Source organism: Drosophila montana, unplaced genomic scaffold, assembly GCF_035044405.1.
Source record: "Drosophila montana isolate Dmon_TW-CO22-7 unplaced genomic scaffold, ASM3504440v1 contig_3733_1, whole genome shotgun sequence".
Lineage (NCBI taxonomy): Eukaryota > Metazoa > Arthropoda > Insecta > Diptera > Drosophilidae > Drosophila > Drosophila montana.
The window spans coordinates 10689987-10699944 of NW_026998620.1; the positions used below are offsets into that span (position 1 = coordinate 10689987).

Here is a 9958-nt window from a genome sequence, read left to right on the forward strand (position 1 = left end):
CATGCACATGCTGCATTTCAATTCAAGAAGAAGTCAAGTGGGCAAATCAAGTGGGTGGCTCACACACACACACACACGCACATGCACATGCACATGCACATACACCCACCCACCCACAACCCACGCATATATGTTGAGTGTGCAAAGTTTGAATTGCGCTGTGTAATGAAGCAGTTGAGAACTGTGTGTAAAATAATTTGGTTTGCGAGCAAAACTGGAACAGCCTAGACTCATTACGCACCGCACACATTAATGAGACTTACAACAAATGAAAAGTGGAACAACGCCTCGGAAGTCAGCACAAAGCTTTAATATTAATCATGCGACCCGCTGGCCTGCTGCTTAATGAATGCGAACCGAAATTAAGTTTAAAGCCCCGGCAATTTGCGTCAAGTGACTGTTCAGCTTTGAGGCGTGGCACTTGTCTCCAAAGTTGAAGTCAAGTGCTGAACTTCAACAAAAATTGTGCACATGACTTTGAGGCCAAGCAGCCCAAAACTGTCTGCCTTTGAGACAAAGTTTGTCTTACACTTGTCTGTCAGGACACAAACAAAAAAAAAAAGAAGAAATATAGAAAAACTAAACTTTTTCAATAAGCCACAATTTTGGGCAAGTACTCGGGTAAAGTTTGCAGTGCCAGCCTTTTAACTTAATAAAGCTAATTTCCGGTGCATGTCCAGCTAACTGGCAGCTCATAAACATACTGTCATATAGCAGTGCATAGCTGAGACAGGCAAACATCTAAGGTGTGTCATCAATCAATGCTGAAATATATATATGGCAACATCGCAGCTGAGTGACAACTACTAAGCGGCCCCATGTCAAATTGTTTATGGCAAATATGTCAATGGCCCCGCTGCCAGTTTATCAATCAGTCAATTGCGCTCGCTTTGCCCCCATGTTGATGTCGCTACAAGCGCTGCCAATTGATTTCAATTCAATTTTACAGATTGCAATCGAAGCTATTAAAGTGTACGAGCGGGCCACGTTGGGTGCCAGGCTGGACCCAAGGACCGGGCCCTGACGATGCGCTCCACACGTAACTGCAATTTGGTCGATGCGCCCCGGGGGCGCAGCATTAATGAGTGGCAGCATGCAAAGCAATACAAGACACTGCTGCGACTGGTGCTGGAGTTGGGGCTGCGGCTGGTGCAAGCTGCAGCTTGCCCCCAACTTGTTTTCAGCTGTCTCATACGTAGCACGGAAGCTGCTGCCTCTAATGACGGCTATTACATTTATCGTCTCGGCCATTACAATAAAATAAGCAAGTATTTAGTAATTATCCAATTTGAAAGTTACTACAAATCAGTCTGCAAACGTGCAACACTCGACAGTCCCATCGACTTGCCACTCCTGCATTTATTGGTTATTGGTTGCCAGCAAGAGCACTTTGTTGAACTGGGTCAGTTTCTGGTTGCTTTTCGCTGCCAGCACAAAAGCATTTCACATGTGTCCAATATGGCACCACAAAAACAAAAAAGCCCAAGCAATAAACGTGGCCAGCAGAATGACAACAGCAGGATGAAACGCTGTCTATTGCATCCTTTGCAACGTTTCAATTTCCCACACTTGGGTGCCGATTTTTCCTGCATCAGCTTGATGAAACGCATTGCCCACCGCCATTTGCTTTGAGCCTGCATGGCAGTCATATCCATGCTGTGCCACATTCTCTGTGCCACAAAAAGTGTCTCGCTTTGTCTGTCGCTTGTCATAAAGCAACGAAATACCCACCTTTATCTGTTGTCAGTCCTGGCAATATTTCATTATGATAGCTGACACTCAAAGCCACGTGAATGGGTTAAGACAAAGGCTGGCTTACAACTCAATTTATTTGCTTCAAGGACTCTGGAGCCTAACACCATTCATTGCCTCTATTTTATGGTATACAAAAAAGGTTTGCTACAAACAAAGCATTATGCTTTCTTTCAAGAAAGTGATTAAATGTTCTTTCGGAATTTTCTTTGAAATTTAATGTGGCGAATTAGTTAAAGTCCAGTTCATTTGAATTGTGTTGAGGACTCTTTAGCTAATTGACCGACCGCCCAGGTCATTTTAGAATGGTTTCTTTGCGAAGACTTTTAAATTCGTTCAGTAATGTATGAGTATTGTAATACTTTTAGCTCACCAAGCTTGGCCTGTCCTAAGATATTTCTCTTCATTTCTCTGAATCACAATCACAACCATTTTTAATTACCACTTTTGTTCTCTTACGAATCTGTATTTTTCTGTAACTTACAAAAAATCGACAAGTCTTCCCATATCATTGTTGATATTATATGTTGGAACCTTCTTAAAAGAATTCCCAAGCTCGCTTATCCCTTTTCCATTAACGAGTAACTGTGGTCTGCATCTAATGTGGCTTCAAATTTAATACGATTTGAAAAGCAACTGCAAAGTAGTTGGAGCTTTTCACTTACATTTGTAATATGTGATCCCAGAAGTTTTGTGGCCTTTGCAGGCGACAACAGGGTCATAAAATGTCGCTTCTCCTTTGAGCTCATAAAATATATACATATATATATTTATGTTGACACATATAGTCGTATGGTATATGTATATTTATGTTGAGACATATAGTCGTATTGTATATATGTTGTAGTTGTTGTTGTGTTGGACAGTTGCCAATAAATGTCAGATATTGTGAGTGCCAAAATATTGTCATAAACATCGGAGGTGGCTCTTTAAACTGATATAAAACGTTCAAGCGCATCGCATTATTTATGTGCTGTGATAAGAAGAAGACCACAGGGCATCGGTCGATAAAAAAAATCAAAATTTATGATTGGCCAAGCAGGTGGAGGCAACGGAAACCTGATGCGAGCCACTTAATACGAAATTCTGGGAATGCAAGCATCGACAGGGAGGCAGGGGCAATTTTCAGTTAACAACTTGCAGTTGGCAACCGTCAATTGGCCATCATGGCCAGTCAAAACAACTCAATCAAACGCCAGCGCTGTAAATGTCATTCATTAAATCGAACAAGCAGCTCGAAATGGCCCAAAGCCACAAGCCCGAGAGGACAAAGCCCAAAATGCAAGCGGGCAACTGTTGCAGCCAACCAGCTAACCAACCAGGCACAAACGGCGACAGGCACGACTAAACTGTAACAAGGAACTGTTCTCCAGCAGGCAGCTGCCAGTAGGCTCCGGGAAACGGGCAACGGGCAATGGGCAATGGGCAGCATGTTGCATGCGGCAAGGCAGCTGCTTGTTGAGCAACTTTCTAAATGAGTGCACTATAAATCACGACAGAACCTACAAGTTGCTGCCTTGTTCGTGGCTACCAGAACAAAAATTAATTTAGTCATACGGCCGGACACTTGTAGCGGCAACCAGGCGCTAGATTAATGGGCGGCAGTTAGAAAGTATTCTAGCTACGATTACTGGCCAAAAAGATTTGCGCCAGTCATGCACTGTGTGTGACCCCTCAGTCCAGGCCTAAACTAAATCAATGGAGCGCACTCTTTAGTTTTACATTTTACCTTTTTTTTTTTACTTTGTGGCATTGGGCGTGGGCGATGTCAGCTACATCAGCAACATCAACGACATCAGGAACTCGAACAACTTCAGTTTATGCGACTCGGTGCTGGATACGACCCACGTGCCCCGGACCACTCGACAACAATAAGAACTTAAATTTTTATTCATGATCAACAATGCGGAAGTTGCAGCAAACAGCAAGCAGCAAGCGAAAACAAAAGAAAATGCACTGGCAAAAATTTGCATTTTGTATAAACTCGATTCGTTTCACTGAGAGCCTGGTCATGATGCTGACTGTTCGTTCGGCTTAGCAGGCTTTAAGCCAACATGCTGCAGTCTGGCTGGCAAACAATTTTCAGCCTTTGCATATTTTTTCGACTAAAATTCATTGCATTTTCATTCTCATTCACATTTCTGCTTAAATGTTTCTGCATGTGCATTTTGGCCAAACTCTGGCGTTGTCTTAACTGTTTTCGTCATTTCCGTTTAGCATTTGGTTGGTTCTCAGCCACATATCAATTGGCCCAGTCGAACATGCAATGTAATATCTTCATTTTTCCCCTGATTCATTAAACGTGTTTTTATACAGAAATTACTTGGGTAACTTTGCCATTGATATGGAATTGCAAATAATTGCATTTATATTTTTGATAAAAAAAAAAGGTGTTACCATAACTGGGTTGTGAAAGAGGCAGAAGAGGGGCTTTTGGTGAGGCACCTAGTTACCAAAGTCACCAAACATTTTTTTAGATTTCAGCATAAATATTAAGTATCTCAGCTTTCGAGGAATATATTCTTGCTTGTTTTGCAAGAAAATGTAATATGAGCTTTCAATTTTTAAGTGCACATTCACTTGGCTCAGACCTGACGTCTGGCAGTGCCAGAATTTTGAGTAGCTTAATATCTTAAAAACAAAGTAATAGCTACTTGAAACTCATTAGCGTTCAATTTTCTTTGCTTTTACTTAAGATTTTATACATTATTTGTTTTTTTTTTTTCGCTGAGCACTTAATTATTGCTCTTTCTTTTCGCTCATCCAAAGTACGATTAATGTTCTCCAACTGCATGCCATTGACGTTCACTTGTAGATACATTTCAATTTGCAGCCAATCCCAGACCCAAACTCCCTGCCAGGCATATTATCTTATCTGTTTGTTTATTTGGAGCGCATTGTGTTTCAGGGCTGGGCTTCATTTCTCGTTTACTGTCATGCGATTGTTTGACTTTTTGTTGCTGCGTCGCGTCGCGTCACATCAGCAGCAGGAACAACAACAAACAGTGGCAAATTGTAATTTAATACCTGCAAAAATTTGCAATACAAAGGCGCTTAAATGAGGTGTTGCAAGTTCATGTCTGACCCGATGTCCCGCTGTCCCGCCCTGTTTGCCCGTCGGTTCGTCTGTCGCTTGGCCGCTTGGCTGGGCTCGGGCCACAACAGGCAGCTCTGGTTACAGGCGGAAACAATTTGCAATACGATAGAATTTCGTTGCAATTTCCACAGACAAACTGTCCGCTGCTGCTGCTTCTTTTGCCTTTTTTTTGTTTTTAATTAAGCCAGCGTCTGCTTGAGCCCCTACCAAGTCATATGTACATATGTGCATGTTGCAGATACATATTTTCTTTAATTATGCACAAGCAGCCTCTGCAAGTGACACAGATATTTACCAGAACATTTGTATAACTTTTTGCACTGCTCCATACAAATACATGCTTATACTGCAGGATGTTATTTGCAAATTTAATAATTAAACAGACGTCGTCATTTCTGGCACTTGCCAAGAAATACTATAAGTGACTACCACAACGACAGCTCGGAACATTTCTTGCTAATTTAATCAAACACACTGCGTATGAGTAATATAACTGGCAACAAGTCTACTGCCACCTGCCTGGCAGTGCATATGTGTATATTACTATATAAATATTTGCAACACATTTTGCAATTGCTTCAAGTGGCACAGTGACATTTGACTACATTGAGACCTCAATTCATAAACGCACAAGCTGCGACCCATTGAGACAGGCCGTCGTCGACGGCTTCGGCCATATTTTCAACTGTATTAGACACACATCAACACACACAGACACACACAGAGATACACACACACTCTAGGGACTGGGTAGCCGGCGGAAAGCGACATGTGCTAACCATGTTCATAACTGTAAAATATTTGCACTGCAGGCATAAATGTAATTTCATGGTGTGTCATTTTCAACCCAGTTGCTCCCAATGGACAAGTACTTCAACTTATTCCCTCAGCTCCAACCCCACGAGCATGCAACGGATATTTGTTATATAGTATTGCGAGCAAAACATTTACGAGTAGATTTTGATTTTACTTTTACTCCAAATGCAACCCTCCGCCTCATGCGAAGCTCGGCTGGGGTATGATATAATATGCCAGTTCCTGGCACGTCATTTCGTTCGCAATTTGACTTTTCGTATTTTCTGGAGCAGAAATTTATTGTGACATTTCTCAATATAAATTCCTAGCATAAAATACACGTCTTCGTATAGAGAAGATATATACTCTACAAAGTAAATGTATGTATGTCGAGCATCTAATTAGAAGATACTGCTTGAGTTAGCACAAAAACTTTTCGAAATTTTTAAATTCAGTTTCAAAATATTACACTAAACATTATAAATATTACTAGAAATAAAACAGAATAACTTAAATATTTCACTGTGATCGATGGAAAGGGTTGCAACATATATCGACTTTATAAATATATATATAATATATTACCAGTAGATCTTACTTGCATTCATGAGAATCGCAGAGGAGGACGATAGTGTAAAACTTACTGGTAGTTTAATTAGCACATTAATTAAATGTATACCTGCTAAAAAATGTATAACTTGAATTCCTTAACAAACAGCTGAAAGTACATTAACAGTAATAAATCTTAATATAAATCATTTATATAAAAATCATCATAAATAAAAATAAATATATTCAATTTTAATATACTAAATAAGTACTTCTGAGGCATGTGGCTTTGGGGCTGTCATATAAATTGCCTTCAAAATCCCGGTGCATAATTAATATATTGCGAAATAAATACCAAATAATTTGTATAATGATAAATGTATAAAATGATAGGAACATTTTAATGCAAAACGACTTAAGTTAGGGCGAAAATTGATTTGATTTTCACATCAATATCTATATCTGCCACAGCCAGCTGCATTTAGCCCAGCCAAATTCGACCTATTGCTATGGCCACCAGCTGCCCAAATTTGAGTTATATTAAGTGTTTTATAAAGTTTATGGCACGCGCTGGTGCAACAATAAAATTTGCAGAAATTAATAGCACACTGGAGGACGGTGCCCCTGCGGCAGACCACCCACAATTTACACTCACAATTCCACACAGGAGCAACAAAGGCAACAACAACAACAACTCGCCAGATATTTATTACATTTTAGCAATTGTAATTGTCATTGTTTGTCTTGGCGTCTGGCAAATGTCGTTTAATTGCCAGCACAAGCAAGAGGGTGAGAGATAGTCAGAGAGAGAGAGAGGGGCGAGTACAGTGGGCACTGCAATTGAGGGTTGCCAATGCTTTCTTCCTAACTCGGCTGACGGAGTGCGAAAGTTAGTCAGTCCATTTAAAAATAAACACGCTCTAATGCTTGAATAAATAAACAAAATGTCAGACAATAAAAATTTATGAGCCTCAATTGAAATACTGCAATTTCAATGGCAGACGATAAAAGTACTTACACCCTAAGAGAAAGAGAGAGAGGAAGAGAAAGAAGGGGGCAAACACGATATAAGGTACTGGCTAAAAAGTACATTGGAGTACCAGCTAAAAAGCTGATGAGTCAATTCATACAAAAGGCGCCACATGACCGCACACATGACTACAAATACACATATACTTAGATAGACATATATACAACTTATCTAAATTATTGCGTTTGTAGTTTTTGCTTTCATTAGCCGTCGTCCGTGTAAATGCTATTCATAAAACAAGTAAGATTGCTGGAGTCGGGAGTGCCCGACTAAGGGAAACCCTGAACTGTCTTCATCCGCCAATGCTATATACTAGCAATAATTGTGGCGGCAGCCATCAAATGAAAGATACTTACTCTCTATATATAAATTATTTTTAAAATTACATGTCATATTTGACTGATATCGATATCAATTGTTATCGATTTTTTGGCATCAGGGCAAGTTTAGTACCAGAAGAAGCTACCTTCAAAAGGTCAAGTCTCTTGCCTTTGTAGGTTCTGAGATCGACGCGCTCGTGCATACAGACAGACAGTCAGACAGACTGTCGGACAGAGGGACAGACATACGGACATGGCTAGATCGACTCGGCTTTTGATGCTGACCAAGATTATATATACCTTATGGGATGGGAGTTGTTTCCCTCTGCCTGTTACATGCATTTGCTAATAACCATTATACCCTTATTAGCCATCTACAATGGTTTCAGGGTATAATAAAGGAACTGGGTCAGAGCGGCTACAAATGTATCTCGATTTCATTTCGTAGCGCCTGCAGCACTAACGCTTATCGCCAAATGACAATCTGCAGCGGCAGTGACAAACTAAAAGATACTTTTGCATATGCCTATTTGCACTGCACAAAGATGTCTATCGGCTGCATTTGAAGGTAAATTCTAAAATTGCCAGGCTGGCTGCGTTTCACTTTTGATATGTCCATAGGCTATACCGAGCGCCATATGGGTCACACTTTGCTGCAAAGCCTTAAAGGTTAAACTAAAGCGCTCCATAGACCAGTAAGCAAATAATATCCAGCTGTGCACAGCGGATGCATTCACAGCTTCGCTACTATATGTTGGCTATATCTGGATTCCTTGATAAAGAGTTCCCTGCTGCGCTCATTTCTATCATTGATTTCATATGGGAAATTATATTTTGTATTGCCATTGGCAACTATTCAATTTCTTTTTGGCAGACAAATTGACAGAGCAAAAATCAAGATAAGTCGCAAAATAAATTGAATTAAATCAGCTAAAGTCACGTTTTCTGCTTTGCAATTAAGGCCAAGTCGGCATTAGAGTGCGGGTAATAATAAAAAAAAATAAATTGCCAAATCATTAATTCATTTGCCAGTTTATTATTTATCGATGAATTGATATTTTTTGATTACCATTCCCAAACATAATTTCAAGACAGGCCAAGCCCCACTCGACTATTTTACTTGCGCTTTCCAAGAGCCGCAGCCTTACCAAAGCATCTTGAAGATACACGTTCTAACAGATTGAATGAGCCGCTTGTACTTCTCGTACTTCAAGTAGCAAATTATCTTGTCTCAAGTTGTCAGTGACAGGCATTCAGTCAGCCAGTCAGCGGTGAGAGAAGCATATTTTATCAAAGCGAAACTATCTCTATCTATATTGCTTACTGTTGTTATCATTGTGTGGCAGATACAAAGATACATTCGTGCTTGCTCTGCTTGGTAGTCAAAACGTTGTCCATTATGTGATGTTTTCAATTTGCAAAGGAAATGGCATAATAATTTACTTAAATCATTCTGTACAGGAATTGGAAATGCGAAGAACATGCTTTGCTGTGTAATAGATACATTTGCTCTGCTCCCCCCGTTCCGCCGCTTGGTGCTGCCAATTTGCAGTTCTATTTATTTTGCATTAAAGTGCAGCGTACCGTGTGCAGCTCATTAAAATTGGTTTTTTGTCAAGAACAGACACAGTCGCAGTCGCAGTCGCAGCCAAGCACAAAAGGGAGACGAGCCACAAGCGCACAAAGAACCATTTGTTGGGTCTTACAGTCTGTGGCGCCATTGTATGAAAATTTCTTATTAAGTGATCAATAATCATTTTGTTCAAATGCCAAAAGCACTCCATAAACCGCCCACTATGCTGGCCGGCATAGAATACCAAAACCAGAGCCAAATTACAAACAATTTACATAGCTGCCCTCGAGCGTAATTCGTCTGGTCTGAAGACTAAGATTCGGACCGAGCCCCGACCGAGTTGAAGCCGGCCTGTGCCGCTTTTATTGCCTGTTGCACTCTTTTGCTCCAAATGCAATTTGAAGCCATGGAATTTGGGTTAAATTACAGTAGATAAAACATTTCAGCTGCGGGCGAGTTGTCGAGTAGCTAGACAAGTTAGTGGAGTTCAAAACAAATCATTATCAGCATTACCTGAACTGAACTGCCTGGTGCCGATGTACAAACAGCAAACAACATCACACCCAACCACTAAAATAATCAATTCAATTAAAATGCCATGCAACTGACCAAAGGGAACGCCCCATCAGCTACGCCTGCCACAAAACCAACTTCCAACTCCCGACTCCCTGTTGATAATGATGGGCACTGCGGTGATGCCGTCCTCCATTGTCGGTATCAGCTTTTGCCTTCCTTAGCTGCTCGAAAAATATACTTTAAAAAAAAAAAAGAAGGAAAACATATAGTCAGAAGAAGGGGCGTACTGCAGATCTGGCTGGGCAAGTCAAGTGCCTGTCTGCCTG

General features: G+C 40.6%; 1 long non-coding RNA gene across 1 annotated transcript; it reads left to right on the forward strand.

Moving 5' to 3' along the window:
* Positions 1-513: 513 nt before the first annotated feature.
* LOC135436546 (uncharacterized) lies at positions 514-1279 on the forward strand. Its single transcript, XR_010437548.1, has 2 exons — positions 514-621; positions 681-1279. It is a non-coding gene; the product is annotated as an uncharacterized LOC135436546 (long non-coding RNA).
* The last annotated feature ends 8679 nt before the right edge of the window (positions 1280-9958 follow it).